Source organism: Cylas formicarius, unplaced genomic scaffold (genome assembly GCF_029955315.1).
Source record: "Cylas formicarius isolate icCylForm1 unplaced genomic scaffold, icCylForm1.1 PGA_scaffold_7__23_contigs__length_41026272, whole genome shotgun sequence".
Lineage (NCBI taxonomy): Eukaryota > Metazoa > Arthropoda > Insecta > Coleoptera > Brentidae > Cylas > Cylas formicarius.
The window spans coordinates 26,637,640-26,655,921 of record NW_026844352.1 but is presented as its reverse complement, the minus strand read 5'-3'; the positions used below and the strand labels follow the sequence as shown (position 1 = coordinate 26,655,921).

The window sequence follows — 18,282 nt, the reverse complement described above, 5'->3', positions numbered from 1 at the left end:
TCACACCGTTAACTATATGTTGCTTTTAAATTATTTATAACTTATCGATAAGTAAAAAAAGCATAGAGAAATACACAAAGTAGAGAAATCAATGGCAAAGTGAAAAAAAAAAAGATGGAGTGTAAGTTTGAAGTACATCGAGAAATAGAGAAACAAGGTCCATATGCACTGACCTTTCAGGCTGTATCAATTGTAGCGAAGAACAAAACTACACGGACTGCAGTTCAAAAAATCAACTACATATTATATCAGCCACCGCTTATTGAATCAAAAAAATTATTATTTAATGTAAGAGAGAAAACTAAATAATTAATTAAACCTAAAGACATTATTGCGCGTAATTCAAAATGCCAAAAGCATGTGGCCGTAAGAAAACTCATTCACATTTGGATATTACGTAGGTGAACTCCAACATAAATTAAACATATTATCTACTGGATTAAAGTCATAAACCGGTTGCTTAACGAAAAGGTTACAGAATTTCCCTACTTCTTATTAGAGAATTTTATATGTGCCTATATGCACAAAATTTTATTCGCGAAATACGATGTTACGTGCTGATAAAATGAGTATGTAATATTGTTATTACGTTATTATGTAGTTTAGATTTGTATTTTTTGAGTTTCCCGCCCTCTATGTTTTAGTTAACAAGCGAACCGATGATATCCCGGAATATAGTGCCAGCACATTTTTCTATCCTTGAATCAATACGTGAAAAAAAAAATAAAAATAATAATAATAAAAAAAATATATATATATAAATTATATATATATATATATATATATATATATATATATATATATATATATATATATATATATATATATATATATATATATATATATATATATATATATATATATATATATATATATATATATATATATATATATATATATATATATATATATATATATATATATATATATATATATATATATATATATATATATATATATATATATATATATATATATATATATATATATATATATATATATATATATATATATATATATATATATATATATATATATATATATATATATTTTTTTTTTTTTTTTTTTCACGTATTGATTCACGGATGGAAAAATGTGATGACACTATATTGCGGGATATCATCCGTTCGCTTGTTGAACTCCGACTGGAATCCTGCATCCGACTGGAATCCTGCATCCGACTGGAATCCTGCAGACGAAAACACTTCGAACACTTCGGAGCGCGAGCATTGAAGATGCCAAGTGAGATTTTGGCGAAACGTCTGCAGGATTCCAGTGGGAGTTCAACAAACGAACGGATGATATCCCGGAGTATAGTGTCATCATATTTATATATATATATATATATATATATATATATATATATATATATATATATATATATATATATATATATATATATATATATATATATATATATATATATATATATATATATATATATATATATATATATATATATATATATATATATATATATATATATATATATATATATATATATATATATATATATATATATATATATATATATATATATATATATATATATATATATATATATATATATATATATATATATATATATATATATATATACATAACGCCAAGTGTTGTTGATGAAAGTCAGTATCAATCACTTTTGTAGTAGTTATCTACATCCTTCCCTATAATGACCTCTACGTAGATGTGGAAAAACTTTGTATATTTTTTTTTGTATATTGAGTTGAGAACTTGTTCTCTTTGTTCATAGCGGACGCGAGTAAATGTTTTCGTTTTGCAAGAGATAAGCATCGATGACTGTCCCAGGGTTCAGGAGGATCTTGTAAGATTTTATGGCTACTGCGTAAGAACTTGACTGTTTTAAAATATCGAAAAATGTTACTATTTTAATTACAGTGAACTAAAAAACCCAAAAAAGTATATAGCTTTTGATTACAAATTCAATGGTGTAAGTATTAACGAATTACATCATATCAGGGACTATAGACACCAAGCTAGGGTTAGCAAAGAATTTCAATTCAATCTTGAGTTTGCCAGTTGATATAGAGTCCCCAATATGTGTAGCAATAGAACTGAAAACATTCAGAAAAAGTTTATTTTTCCCATTAACTTTTGATATAACCGCAATCTAGTAGGTGCATCGTATGAAGCAAGTCAAGGCAAAAACATATAGTATTAGATAATATAACGGCCCTACTACGGTAAAAAGTAATGCCGTGCAGACGGCATTGATATTTTCGTAGAGAAGGTAATGATTTTCCGTGGACCATTTTCTCAGAACATTTAACGAGGTCTAGGCATATTTTGAGAAAATATTGCCGTAAAAATACCGCATACAAACTTATTGACGATCTGACAGCGGTCATGTTGGCTGTCGAATGCCGCAAGTTAGTAACTGTTAACAATTAGCAACTGTTAAAAAAATTATCCTTTAATACTAGGGTAGAAAGGACTAGAACGATTGCTTTGTTCTCTACCTCTAAATATAGTACAAATTTATGAAACAACTCACCAATATCTCTTTTGCAAAGAAATTATAACAATTACTCTTGCTCATAGATGTTTTTGCTTTGTCACTAAATTCAATGTATTATTCTGAAATACTAAAAGGCTGTCGTCTAATCTAACGTTGAATTCTCTGTCCAATTTCTGGTTACATTCTATAGTTCCATTATATTTATGGGAATTTTAATAGACAAAACAAAATCTCGCTTTCAGAGTTTCGGCCATTACGGTTTCCGTACTTTCCTACTTAATTAAGAAAAAATAGCGGTTAAATAAATGCCTTTTTGTTTTTATATGTTTATTTAATGATTAAATACCGTTATGCTTAATACAATACCGGTATGTCCTCCATTTTGGGAACTTTTTATACGTAATACAATTTTTAGAGGAATGAAGTGTTTTTCTATTCCTCATGTAATTGGAAATTATACGTGATTAAAAGTACGGTCAAAATTTATATTGCATGTTGCCGGACATTTAAAGAATTAATGATTCATCAAATCAACACTTAGATTAGATTACTTCTGCCTGGCGGATTTGGGTAATAATTTAACCAATTAAGAAAAGTGTCCTGAATGAAAGATTTCTTACTTAATAGTAGGTCAAAATATCACAGGAGAATGACATAGCTTGTTGATAGGATAGGATAGGATAAAATAAGAGCGCACCAAAGTGCTTTTACGCTCTCAGGCAATAAAATGACTCTTTACTGTCTCTACTATTAATGGACTTGAATGAAGTGTTGTCTCCTAGGTGTTTACAAATTTCGGTTTCCGATGTTTTTTTAAACTATTATATATTTGTTCCAACATTTGCCAACGTTTGCCAAATGCGCGGATTATCAACTAGTTCAAAATTAATTTGGAATTTGGAATGTTTCGCTGGAACAGTGTTTGTGATGTTTCGGAATTGTAATGATCACTGAGAAGGAATTTAAGCTTTAGCAAGCAACGTGAACATATTTCACAAAGAATACTTCACAGAAGCTTAGATAACAACAGCTGACCATAGACAATACTTAGCTACTGTTACTTGACACTTATTGCTAAATTAGCTTTAGCTCGTTTCCCAAAAAATCCGAAAAATGTTTTCCTGATCTATTTTAAACCAGTCTTGAAACAATGTTGGAATAGCAAAGTTCAAGTTCTGAACCATTTCGAAAACGACATAAATGTTGTTGGTAAATTGCTAATACGGATACTAAATACAAATCATAATTAGTTCTAGGCTCTGCCGCTGCGGCGAATATATATATATATATATATATATATATATATATATATATATATATATATATATATATATATATATATATATATATATATATATATATATCGGATTTTTCGTTGATAGAAGAATTGATTACAATTTTAGTTTTATCGAACAAAATTTTATGTCCGTGATTATGTTCGGCAACTGCTGATGGGTATATTTCTCTTAATCATAAGGCTGTTTCATGTTCTTTGAGCCTAGTTGATATTTTTCGTCCGGTCTCTCCAATGTATTCTTTGAAGCATATGCATGGAATGCTGTAAACTCCTGGCATCGCAAATGGAATCATATCAATCAATGAGTATCATGATTCACCAACGTAGTACTTTGGTGCGCTATATATTGTATGCGCTGTAAGTACTGACTAACTGTTTCATGGAAACTCATGTAATGTGATGATGGGAATTAAAAAGATATGTAAGTTATTCGTATTTTTGGGACATTCACTTATTAATTTCGACATTTTTGCCGAGTTTTAGGTTTGCGTTTCCTTAATAATGGGTGTTTTTTTTCGATGCATAGAAGTTTAAGTTGGCATTACTATTCAAGATAGGGACCGATTTAACAGCTGTCAAGTGATTTATTCTCAGTTTGGTTTGGCAATTCATCATGAATAGACTCACGCCTGAACAACGCTTGTTACTGTAGAGCGTAGCATTGAGGAAGACCCGAATGAGTCCATCCGCCATCGAGCACAGGAATTGGATCTGTGTCCATCCACTTTATGGAAGATTTTGCGGAAGGATCTTGGTTTACGTGCTTACAAAATCCAACTCGTGCAAGAATTGAAGCCAAACGATCATCAAGTAAGGCGTAGATTCGTCGAATGGGCCCAAAACGAGATTGCCGTTGTTCCCGATTTTCATAAGCGATGAAGCGCACTTCTGGTTGAATGGCTACCTCAACAAACAAAACTTCCGCATTTGGAGCGAAGCTAATCCTCAAGTGTATGTCGAAACACCGTTACATCCAGAAAAACTGACTGTTTGGTGCGCTTTATTGGCTGGTGGAATCATTTGTTCTTCAAAAGCGATGATGGCCAGAACGTTACAGTCAATGGTGATCGGTATAGAGCTATGATTACTAACTCTTTCATTCCTGAATTGAATAACCATGATATCCAGGAGATGTGGTTTCAACAAGACGGCGCAACATGTCACACAGCTTGTGCCACAATCGATTTATTGAAAGACACCTTTGGTGACCGCCTAATTTCATGTTTTGGACCTGTGAATTGGCCTCCAAGATTTAACACCGCTAGACTTTCTGTGGGGCTATGTGATCTAAGCGGATAAGCCACAAATGCTTGACTATTTCGAAGACAACATTCGCCGTGTTATTGCCGATATACGGCCATAAATGTTGGAAAAAGTCATCGAAAATTGGACGTCCAGATTGGACTACATCCGCGCCAGCCGTGGCGGTCATATGCCAGAAATCATATTTAAATTGTAATGTAATACGGATAAATAAAATTCATATCAATCGAATAATCCATCGTTGCAACTTAAAGTTCTATACATCGAAAAAAAACACCCCTTATAATAAATTATAAAAAATACCGTGTACCAGATTTTAAATATTTTTTGAACCATAAATTCATTTGCAGACATCATTAACAAATAATGATGAATAATTGTTATATTGATATTACTAGTGTGGTAATAATAATATAATAAAATAATATTTTAATTAATTGTTTGTTTGCTTTATTTGAGAATGCACCTTTATACTGACTTTTGCTTCGATGTTATAGTTGGTAAAATATGTATTTAAACTTAAAACTGTTTTAATCGACATTATTTAATAATGTCCATTGACAATAATTTAAGATATGAATTTGAATATGAATGCCTGGCTAATATATTAAAAACGTCCATATTAAGTCAATTGTATGTAATCTGATGTGCGTTGGAACTCCGTCCTTAAACGTTGGATAGATATTCAAATTTATGACAAATTGAAATTCATAGAATATAAGGCACACATTCACGGAAGTCCGATGGACATCTGTATGTACAGATCCGGATGTCTACAATATATACTATGTACGTATTTGTGCTGTATCGGTATGAGGGTGATTTGGTGTACTGCTTCATATAATAAGTATCTATTCATTCAATGACGCTAACAATAATACAATTTCACAAATTTTCGAGAATTTGTACCATTAGTTATAAAACATTATAGACAAACTTAGTCACAAAGCGAGAGCAAAGCGTATCTATATTTGTAATCCTGGCCTTACTATGCTGGTAAGACATGCCACTATTGAAACCAACATCATCATTTCAACCAATAGGACTTTGCTGCTTCGATACACTAAAATCCTTTTAGATTTTTATGAACACGAGTTAAATGTGCATAGATCGCTGTATAGCTGGAAAGTTCAGGTTAGGGTGTGAAATTTTAGGAACATGAGCCGAACTTTTCCCTTTTTTAAAATTTCGCGGCCTGACATAGATGCAGCTGGAGTATACGATAATACTTTGTCTTCTTTTAAATATATATCTTAGTAGGCTGCAAAAAAAAAATTGAAGTCTTGCTTCAAATAGTTTTTTATTGACAGCACTTTAAACACGACGTGTCCGAAAAAATGACGCAAATAACGCAAATTGAGTATAGAGCAGTCATAAAGTTTTTGACAAAAGAAGGGTTAGCACCTAAAATTATTAAAGAAAGGCTGGATGGTGTGTACGGCCAAAGTTCTCCTTCGTATTCTGTAATGAAAGAATGGGCAAAACGTTTTCGAAAGGGGCACGAGTCCCTCGAAGATGGACGACCAGTGGAGGTCATAACGGAAGATATTGTTGTGATTGTGGAAGAGGTGGTATTGAGTGATCGACGTTTAAAGGTCAAGGAAATCTCAGAAATTACTAAGCTTTCTGATACAAGTGTTCGTCGAATACTGCATGATCATTTAGGTATGCATAAGGTTAGTGCAAGATGGGTTCCTAAATCCTTTCGGCTATTCAAAAACAACGCCGTGTTGAGTGTGCGTGATCTTTTTTGGAACTCTGTGGGTCGGAACCGAAGCCTGTGATAGAAACTATTGCGACGGGAAATGAAACTATGGTTCTCTATTACAATCCTCTATCGAAAAAAGAATCACTGGAGTGGCGTCGTAAGGGTGAAGCACCTCCAAGAAAATTCAGAGTCTGCCAGTTAACAAAAAAGTTGATGGCCACGATCTTTTGGGATTGTAAAGGAATTCTTTTGATAGATTTTAAAGAAACTAACACCACTGTCAATGGTAAATATTACGCAACATTATTATATAAATTGCGAGACTGCATACGTGTAAAACGTCGAGGAAAACTGACCAGAGGCGTGCGTCTTTTGCACGATAATGCACCTGTCCATACTGCTGGTGTTGCACTAGCTGCCATTTTAGAGTGTGGGTTCCAACAGATAGATCATCCTCCCTATAGTCCAGATATGCCCCCCAGCGACTACTATTTGTTTGGATATTTGAAAAAGGACTTACGTGGACGGCGGTTTAACGATGAAGTCGAGTTAAAAGAGGCTGTTTTTGCTCATTTTGCAGACAAACCAAAAGAATATTTTTTTAAAGGGATTGAGTTGTTAAGAAAGAGATGTAATAAGTGTATTGAAGTAAGGGGCATTATATTGAAAAATAATAAAATAAGTTAGAGTAACAAAACTTTGTTTCTTTCATATTCAGGCCGGTCAACTTTGGCGCTGCCCTCGTATATTAACTAATAGCTAGTTACGTTTAAACACGCTACAAGATAGGGCGTAAACAAATTGACGTAAAATTTAAAAATTGAATCTTACTGCATTAATAAAAAGTAAAACTCTAAATTGCCATAAAAAAATTAATGCCTGGTCTGTGCGTTTATAAAAAGTATATTTTCACAGGACCAAGCAACAAATTTATAGTGTCTCTACTGTATTGACGTCCATCAAAATTAGGTCTTTGTCGGTTATCTTTGATGTTACAGTTTATCAGCGTTCCCAGTGTTGAAATTGCAACCGGAGTGTCCAAATCCGGACCTGCCATTAGCTCCGAACAGGTGAAAAAACATCAAACAGGTAATCAGCGAGTTTATCCTAGGCCACAACGAGCGACTGACCAAAAGAAGGGGGAAAACAATCCACACGCGGCGAGAACGATGCCGTTGCCTCTTCGATCTGCTTTCAGTTGTTTTCACGGCAACAAAACGATCTAAGCTTGGAACCGTGTTACCAGCGGATAGTTTTATCATTAACGGGCAAAGTTGGTTTGCGACTTGCTCGCGTTACCGTTCGATTTCGGATGATTTGGTCGGTTAAGCAACTTGGAAGTGGTGTTGTCCGACGTTTTTAGTGAAGCGACTCGCGTGTGTTTCCGGTGAGATAACCCGATTATATTAGGGACTCGTTTATTTGTAGTTTTACCAGCTAGTTTGATGCTACGGTTTACAATTTTGTGAGTTCGACGGAACAAACTGTTAATGTGTTTATTTCCAGTTGCAGTAAATGTCGGTGTAATCGAACAAGGTGAGGTTTTCCGATGCTCTCGCAAATCAGGATTCACTCGCTAGTTTTACTTGAAACGTCTTATTGGTGAAATTAAACCGAGCAATCTGCAGAGCAAGATAATGTATACGCAACAGTGAGTTCCTTAAGTAGGGAAATAATTCAAAAGTGAAAAATTTTTTGATTTGGCAATGTTGTAATTTTTCTTAGTTCCTTTTAAAAAACCTCCAAATTGACAATTTTAGTCCCCTCCATACTCAATTTTTTTGTTTATGTTGATTCCAGGTTTCTAATGATTTTATCATGTCCTTTAGATATATGCATAAAGTAGCATTGGTGGTATTTACTTATAATAGTTTCAGATACTGAGCAATTAAGGTTCCGTTGACCTTAGAAATAATTAAATATTTTTATTTAGTGCTGGTTTTGATAAATTCGAACGTCAAAGTTGACGACATAGCATTTTGATTCAAAAGCGTTTTACAGCTTTGTAGGTGGCGCGGCAATCAAATCGGCTTAATATTCGCAGTTCGGTTTTGCGTCAGTATTGTTACAAAAATTGTTGTATCGGCTTGTGTAACATCGTTGGTTTTTAATGAATTTTCGGAACAATAACTTTATAGAACGCTATTGTTTGGCAATAATCATTACTAGCAAATAACTAGACTGAATCGATCAAATAAAATATCAATTTAATATAATTTTCCATGTTCAGAAAATATTGAGTTGCTAGAATATATTCTATTTCTGCCACTGCTGTAGATACACACAGCAGAAAATCAAAAAATATGAGTAGCGATCAGGAAACATTCGCTTCATATTTCGAAATATTTCATTTTGTGCTATGAAATAACCATCAAAAAATGCGGTGGAAGGTAGATAGAGTACTGAGTTTACAGCCACCCCTACCAACAATATATCATCACTGATGATACCAATTTGGTTAGAGAGACGCGCGTTGTGGTGGTTAAATGAGGATCGAGTCTACGAAGTTTGCATACTAACCAAGGCTTAAAAAAGGTTTGTTAGGGCTTTACAACCGCCGGTCTTTCAAACTAAAAGTGCACATCATCGGCAGGTTGAAACTTCGAAAACTGATTCTTAAATTTAACGATTCAAAAGCCCGAAAAACAATATCATGGCGGCGAAAGCGGTCTTCGTTAATGTGATCCACTTTCCGAAAAGTAACCTATAGATTGTTATTCTAATTAACGTATTCTAATTATTGGTCGGTGTGCATTTATTTTTTCGAATTAGTAGCGCATAAAACAGCAAACTTAGCTAACGTGCTAATAGGTTAGTTTTATATGCTCTAAATAGCATTACCAGCATGAAATATGGAAAACAAAAACGTTGTGTTGAATATTATCCCAGATCTTAGTAATTATCGTATCTTGAATAGGTAATCAATTACGTCGATAAACCTGATGCGATGTTTTTAAGACTTGCCCAATTACCAACTTGCTACAAAGCTATCGGATAGAGTATTCCGTTATGCCATTATAAGCACGATTCCGTCTTATCATCATGGATTGGACCAAATTATAAAACGGGCCACGCCTGGTTTGCTCCATACCCAATTCTTCATGCGTCAATAAATGTTGCAAGTATTTATTATTAATAGGCGAAGCACCGTTGTTTCCAGGATATATAGACAATGGATATCGATAGCTTTACATGAATAATATACTTAGAGTCCAGTTAGGCTCTGTGAAGTTTTAAGCTCACAATTCGACTAAAATAATATGTAAACGTATTAGAAGTCAAACTGTTAATATTAGTTTCCAGTGTGGCGGATTGATACATTCTTGCGCCTCAGGTTAACAAAAATACCATGCCAGATAGATAACCTCAGTCGATAGTATAACAAACTAGAGAAACCAGCTGAACAAGAATAGAGCAAAAAATAATCGGTTAAAGTTGGCATTTGACATACTGATTTTACCAAAGTAGGATCTTAAAGATTTGCCCAGACTACCCAAAATCGATTGGAATATATTAATAGATTTGCAGTTTTACTTTTTCACGTTAGGTATGTGCCATTTTCAAGACCTTATTCAAGAACAAAGGCAGCAGGTACAAATATGACAAATATGGATTGAGTATAAAACTACTCAAAATATCTGTTTTAATGGAGGCCAACGTATTTGTAAAAACTTAAAACTCCACAAGAATTTCTGAGATCTTTTATAGGAGATACAATTTTTCTATGTGACATATAGTTGCCCTTTGTTGTTTTTTACTTTTTCGAGTCCGAATGCTCCATTTCAGCGCCGTTTAGCCCAATATCGGGCTCCGTCAATGGCATTCACAAAGTCATTGTTGGTGTTCCCCCGTTTTCCACTGAAGTTTTTTGCTTTTGCTGGTACCTCGCCGGCTCGTATTCCTTCAGTCGTTTTCCATTCATTCGAGAAAAAGTTACTAAGATTGTCTTTTGTTTAGAAAAACGTTTAATTTAAATGAACAAATTTCAGCTTATGGTTTATTATTTTGGGATTTTGTGAGTTATTTATGTTCTTTCTCGACTGCCATAAAGGCGTGATTTTAGAGTACGTAAAAATCAAAGAATTTAAAAAAATCCAGTCCCCTTCTATAGTTAAAGTTTTTGAGGTTCGGTTGAGACATTGGAGGATCAATTTTTTAGTGCTGTCAGTGCAAATGAAGCAAATAATTTTGCAATAAACGTTCTCTATCGTAGACCAATTTTTTTTATATTAATTTCTAAGTGTTTTGTTTCAAACTATGCCCTTCGTTCATTGGAGTGTTGTTATTGTTAGTAACAATGGTGAAAGTGATTCCGATTCTGATCCTGGATGAATTTTTTTTTTGGCACTTTGGCAACCCATTCAATCAATGTCGGAGTATATAATCCAGAGATACCAATTTTCAATCAGTAAACAAATCATTCCCAACTTATGCAAAAATATCTTTCGTCGTGACCATACAGGTATAAAGGCATCCTAACGAATCATTATAATTTTTTCGTAATGAAAGTTGATACGAATTTAATGATCGTCTGCGTACTACATTCATTTACTTTCATGTTTCGTTTTAAGTATAGACCGCTAACCGCTTTTAAACACATATTTTACAAACCTGTTTGCAAATGCCTAAAAGCTTGATTTATTTAGAGATGAGTCCTGATTATTTGTGCGAGTGGAACATTTTTTATTGCGTACTTTCTCCAACCGATCGAAGACAATTTAGAAAGGTCAAGACGATGTGTGTCGGCTTCTTTTCTCTCTGCTGAATACGCAGCCGTTGCACGTGAATGAAATGTTTATGTTAATTCACAACAAATCGTAGTACTACTATAGTAACAAGCAGAATTAACGTATTTAAATTGCCACTTAATTAAATGTTCGACCTTCGTATTTGTTCTGTCGTCTCCTTTCTAAGAACGGATTGTCCGGTTCCATATCCGTCGCATTTGGATATATTTTGATTATTTTCTTCAATTGCTTGAAGTCGGTTCTCAAAAAAATCCACAAAAACATGCAGCGTGTCCAGAAAAGGAAAATAAATATTTTGTTTTTGCAGTACAGCAATCAAGAGAAAATTTTGGAAACTTAGAAATAATTTTTTGAAGACCATATTTTATTTCGAAATACTAAGAGAAATAAAGTCACCTACACAGATTTTTTTTATAAGGGATTATATAAATGTCAAAAAATATCATATTTCTCTTTTAATGTATTTCTATGTATTTAAATAACAAACGTAGGACCCACTGTATACGCAGTTCCAAATTCCAATTCCAAAGCATCACGTCCTTCATTTTCGACGAATTAAGTTGCACAAACAAGAACAAAGCAATAGTCGCCACCCACAGTGAGAGGACTGACTATGTGGGTAATATTGTACTTTTAAAATGGACTTCAATAACTTTTGACTGGAATGGCTCTTGTAAATGTAGTCGATATCCATTTTGTAGGGCAACTTTATTTAGTGCAGGGGATTCTTTCTTTGTTATATACTCCGCTAATGCCACAATAAATCATCGGGTCGCAGCGGAAGGTCACAATATCGGTCACACGCAATAAATCATAATATGTTATATTATATTGTTTTTCAATTTTGCACACCTATTTGTGTGTTTTGGGAGTAAATAGCTTTTTTTTATTATTATTCTTCTTTGAACGAATTGTTTGTGATAACACTAATAATTAATAATAGTATGTTATGCACCGAGTTTGGTAAACGGCATTTGAGTCACGAGTTTTGTTCTGGCTAGTTTTGGTTAACGAGCGACTCTAAAAGTTTATAAAAAAAAAGTATTGCATACTATATTTTTGCAACCAAAACAGGACAACTACATTCACCAAGTGACGTGTGACGTGACCGTCAGAATTTTATCTTAGGTAACAAACCTGAGGTCGTAAAATGACATTTTCTTCACGCTCGATCAGTGTATAATTGGATATTTTAGAGAAGGGAGCAGACCATAGTATATTAAGCAACAATTGTGATAAACTGCATTTGAGTTCAAAAGTTTTTCAAACGTGTTACCGGCGGCTTGAATTTTGACGTTTGTTAATTATGGCGGGTATGTCCGGGAATGTATTCGTGCTTTGCAAAAATGTAGCATAAAACTAATGGTCGTAGAAAAAGTCTAGTATGCAACAGGTTTGCCAAACTTTTTAAGTCACTCGTTTATTAGGCATGCCGTTTACCACAATTGTTGCAAAATATATAATTACCAAACGTGTTTCATACTACACTTTTTCTACATCTATTAGTTGTTGGGTATATTTTTGCAAAACAATACGGATGCATTCACTGACATGGCTTTCAAAATTGACAAACGTCAAAATTCAAACCGTGGGTAATAATTCCGAAAACATTCTTGCGGTAATATCCCAGAACTGTCCGAAAGAGCTCGGATCCGTGAAAAACATTTTTCTAAAACATTAAAAATAACATATTTGGAATTTCTTAATATTTTGCATTAAGGACAAAATTAAATTTGCCTGACTTTTCTATAACGCCATTGCCATTAGCTCGACTTCACTGCAGTAATAATATTAAAAACATAATTCCGTGTTTGCATTTTTGGTCGTTTGTTCCCCATTTAAACGTAAAATTGAATTAACAACAAGATGTCCTAGATGACGAAATGGATCGTGACCTATTTAAATATCCTATTCTATCTCCTAATACTCATTCTCATAGATACTTCTCTGTTCAAATTATTCAAATATGTATGTTAATGTATGTTAACAAGTTTGATTAACAGCATTTTAGTCACGAGATATTGACGTTAGTTACTTGTGGTTAGTTTTAAGAGAACAAAGCTATTATGACTATAAAGATTTTTTGAATGCAACTTTGAAATCTACATGACCTCTGAATTTTAGATTGTTGTTGTTATCTACATTTTATGTTTACTTCGAAAACTCATACTGACAACTTTAAATGTATTGTTTATACATGTTTGGAGAATAAATTATTTTTATTTAAAAGTTTTAATTTTATAGGATTCTCGTTAAATCTGCAAATGGTCTACAAGTTTAAAGTCTTCGGCAGAACGTCGCTGACCGATCAAACATTCCGTTATACGTGGATAATTTCGCTAAATTGGTATTCACATTCGCATCACGACGGGCAAGTTGCATAATCATATTGTTCAGATTTAGTTAGTTCGCGTGAATTACCGAAGACAGGGTATAATAAATTTGATTTCCGATCATGGGATATTCTCGCGCGATGAAAATGAAAAAGTAATCGGATGAGAGCGACCAACCGTAACGGGTTTTTATAAGAAACTGGTATTTGCAGGGCATGGGTTTTAATCGTTCGCGGTCTTTGTCTGGGCTATCTGAAATCGACTACAAAATTTTGCGCGAATCTACATTACGAAGGGATGCAAAGTGGCAAAATACGCAAACGTTTCGAATCTATGTCTAGTCTAACTAGAAAGACCGGCTTGCAACTAGGTGCGGCTTGCATTCCGAAAATTTCCTAGGCACGTGTATGTCTAAAGCTGAACACGTTTTTTCGATAAAAATTGAACATTCCAAGTAATTAATCAAGAATTCCATTTTATGGTAAATTGAAAATGAACATTTCCCTTCTTCCACGAAAATATTAAATTTGGAATTTGGAAACACGCTATAGCTGTTAAAAATAAATTACGTACACCGTGCGCCAAATAAAACGATCCACTATACGATATGCAATCCCATAGGAGATACGAAAAAAAGTTTCGCACAAAAGATTCGTGGACTCTCCTGAATATTTAAAATATTATAATTTTGTTGATACTGGGTGTCACAAAAGTGTCCCCTCCGACATGAACTTTGTTATGTTAAATAGAACACTCTGCATATATCGATATTTTTGGAATCCTTGGTTAAAATAAAAGCCATTTTGTTAAGAAATTCGTATTCGAATTTTGCACAGTTTAGACAGAAATGGAGGTTATGTGTTTTTTTCCTATTTTGATTGCCCCATATAAAATTGTGTTGTGGCGATACTGATCCAGGTGTTGCAACGAAAATTTAACCATAGACTAAGGAGATGATGCACTACTCAATCAGTTTTACAGATGTGAATCAGCTTATAGAGGGTGTCCCAAATAGGTGGTGCCGTTTTGGCGAATTTAATTAACAAAATCCCAAGATTTTCAAATGGAACTCCCTATATTTTTATTCAGATACCAATTTTAGAAAAAAGCATGATTCGTAATTTATCTTATATTTAAGGTTTTATAAAATATTGCCAACAAATCACCTAATGTGCGCAGCTTTAAAATCAACAAGAATTTATACTGGTGTTATCTTAAACTTCGAATATTTCAAAAAGTAAATAAAATTTAAACATAAGATAAGTTACAAACTTCCCCGGCTTTTTGTCCTAGAATTGATATCTGAATAAAAATATTGAGTGTTCCATAATTAAATTTGCCAAAACGGCGCCACCTATTCGGGACACCCTGTATAACCTGAGGCGTATCTGTCAAACTGATTGAGTAGTGTATCTCCTCCTTAGTCTGTGGTTAAATTTCTGCCTAAACTATGTAAAATTCAAATAGGAATTTCTTAAGAAAATGAGTTTTATTTTAACCAAGGATTCCAAAAATATCGATATATAAAGTTGATATCGGGGGGAACATTTTTGTGACACCCCGTACAACAAAATTATAATATCTTAACCAAGAATTCAATTCGATATATCCAGGGGGACTCAGTTTCAGTCAAGCTCTGAAGCACAGGATGATTGGCGAAACGTTAGTTAGTTCGATTCAACAAAAACCGACGCACAAAATCAATGCTGGATTTAGTTTATAAACCCACTGTATAATAATTACAGCTTTCTTTCTAGATTCCGCGTGCGCCAAGCACCGACAAGGGTCTACATCTGCGTTTCCAGCAACCATAAGTAAATAAAGACAATATTCGAGAAGTATTAGAATTAGGAATTAAAAAAATTTACTTAACCAACTGTATCATCTGCGCAAGATGCTAAACTGAAGGCGAGAATCGTGATTGGTAATTGGTAAAGTTTTATCCAGTCTACAAAATGGGGGACAGTTTTTGGAGAAATGACCACTGACTAAACTGATTGAACCGCACTCGAAAATTAGACTCAATTTTTCTCATGGTAATGTTTACGATTCCTATTTATCGGCTGGCAATAAACAACTAGTTGTAAAGGTGTAAAAAAATTCAAGCCAGCAAGCCAATTAAAGGGCAGTCCGCCTAACGACCAGAGATTCTTCGCGGATATATGTTCAGCTCCCTACAGGTGGTGAATATTATGGGAAACTTTTTGAATTCAGCTAGTTTAATAAATTCCATATACATGTCGTATGCTTTAATTTATTGTTGGCGTTGTATAATGTGTTTCGAAACGTCGGGAGAAAACTTGCGGGGGTTAAAGGATCATCAATAATTGTATAAAAAGTTCGCGTGAATGCAAACCCTTCGGAGGCACAGCATAAGGTTTTTAACATGTGGTTTTTAAATTTTTACCGTTTTACAATTGTGGAATTATCTCCCCATTATATATTATACATATTTTTCTTAAATTTGGGTAGTTTTGAATATTTTCATCCAATGCCAATGATGCCAAATTTCTATCTGTCATGGTCTTTGTGTGGGAAGCTTTGGTAGGTAATTATAAAATTTTATGGTTGGGGTATGGTCTGTTCATAGATATAAGAAAGTGACCAATTGCTTTTGAATGGGATTATCCCAGGGTGATCATTAACATTCAATGCAACAAGATTATTACCTAAAGTTTCGGAATTTAAATTCAGGTAAAATTGTGGTCCGTAATAGAAAATAATTTTATACCTACCTCTGTTTAATATTCTTTGGTTTGGTATACTACTTAGTTTAAGTTTATTAGTAATCATTCTTATTTCGTGTGTAATAGAGCGTGTGTTGAATCGTGTGCGAATTATGCAAAATATTTGCGAGTCTAGTGTATCTCAAGAGATGCTCCCGCCCAAATGTAGAAAACACTATTCTATTGAGACTAAGGAAGTTATAAACAATGTTTATTTGACTCTCATTGAACGTGGTGCCAGCAAGCAAGTATCTTTAGAAGAAACGGCCACATTGACGAAAATTCCAACATCAACTGTATGGAAAATTGTGAATAATCCCATTTCAGCGAGGAAAAAAACAAGCGATGCTGACATTTTCTCGAGTGTAGATAAATAAGTAAATAATAATAAATTATATAATATATAAATAAATATTGTTTAGTATCTTTCCTAACAAAACCCCAAATAATTAAATTCTAAGCAAAGTACGGACCTGTTCGGCCATATTTCATTCTTACAGCTTGCCCGGGACTTTCCTTAATTCGTATCAGTTAATCACTTTTTTATATCTATGAACAGACTTTATCTCAGGTTTCATATCAAAAACGTAGCGATTCGAAACAAACTAAGTCTGTGAACCTACTCGGAACATTTTATCAAACACTCTCTCATTAGCGTATTCCAACATTCATATCATGCATTATTGAACATACTATATATAATTTCATCTAGGTTGTGATAAATTAAAAAACAAATTTTCCCTATTGATTGTATTTATTTTGCGCGGGCAAAATTCTTTTGGGAAATGGTTATCGATGGATAAGAAACTGTATCTGAGAAAGTAAAAAGTACAGAATCACTCCGTCTCGGTTTTCACGAGATAACGGTATCGACGTTTACGCAGAAAGTGGGTTGATTTCACATATCGCAGTACTTAATATATTCCACACACGGTAGATAGCGGGTTGTATAACACAAAATGCTACAACACTTAATCATATGTTATACATTAAGCATAATGATAATTGTATAATAATTTTATTTCAATGCACTGGAAATGATTTCCCTGTGTTAAATGAAAAGGAAAGTTACTTACGCTTCCGGCTTCTGGTTTACAAATTATTTTCTTTCACATTTAATGTATTCGATTTCAATTGGTTATCAATAAAAGAGAATTTTGTAAAATAATCAAGCACTGGTTTAACCACATAGAGAATTATTCTCAATGCAAGACAGAATAATCGAGACAGTTTGGTGCTTTGGGTAAGAGTGCTCTGAAGAAATTGGCTTCACTACAGATATTAAAGTAAAATACTTTTTTCTACCCGCGTCTGTAAAATACCTAATTACGCACCGATCTGGCGTGTGAGATGCGTCACTTTACCACGTCAGTTTCGTTTCCCACGCATCCGAGCCACTTCGGACATTTCCGAGATTTTACCGCACGGGTTTGGGAGCAATCGGATATTTTCGGAGATATTTCCCACGCTTTCAATTTTGACGTTTTTCAATTCTAACAGTCATGTCAGTCAATATATTCGTGTTGTTTTGCGAAAATGTAGGTACCCAAAAACTAACGGTAGTAGAAAAAGTATAGTATGCAACACGTTCAGTAAACTTTTTAACTCCCTCGTTTAATAAACACCCGCTCCGCTGCGCTCCACTCGTGTCAAATAAACTCGTGAGTTAAATGCCGTTTACCGCACTTGTTGCATAATATATTATTTTCTACTCCCGCCTGTAAAATA

At 33.7% G+C, this 18,282-nt stretch overlaps 1 protein-coding gene across 3 annotated transcripts in view; it reads left to right on the top strand.

The window, feature by feature from the left end:
* Positions 1-7,960: 7,960 nt before the first annotated feature.
* The window catches only part of LOC132704871 (harmonin), a 79,606-nt gene continuing 69,284 nt past the window's right edge, over positions 7,961-18,282 (top strand). For all 3 annotated transcript variants that reach the window (XM_060675172.1, XM_060675171.1, XM_060675173.1), the window contains exon 1: positions 7,961-8,283. The gene's annotated coding sequence lies outside the window, so the exon portion shown is untranslated. The remainder of the gene's footprint in view (positions 8,284-18,282) is intronic.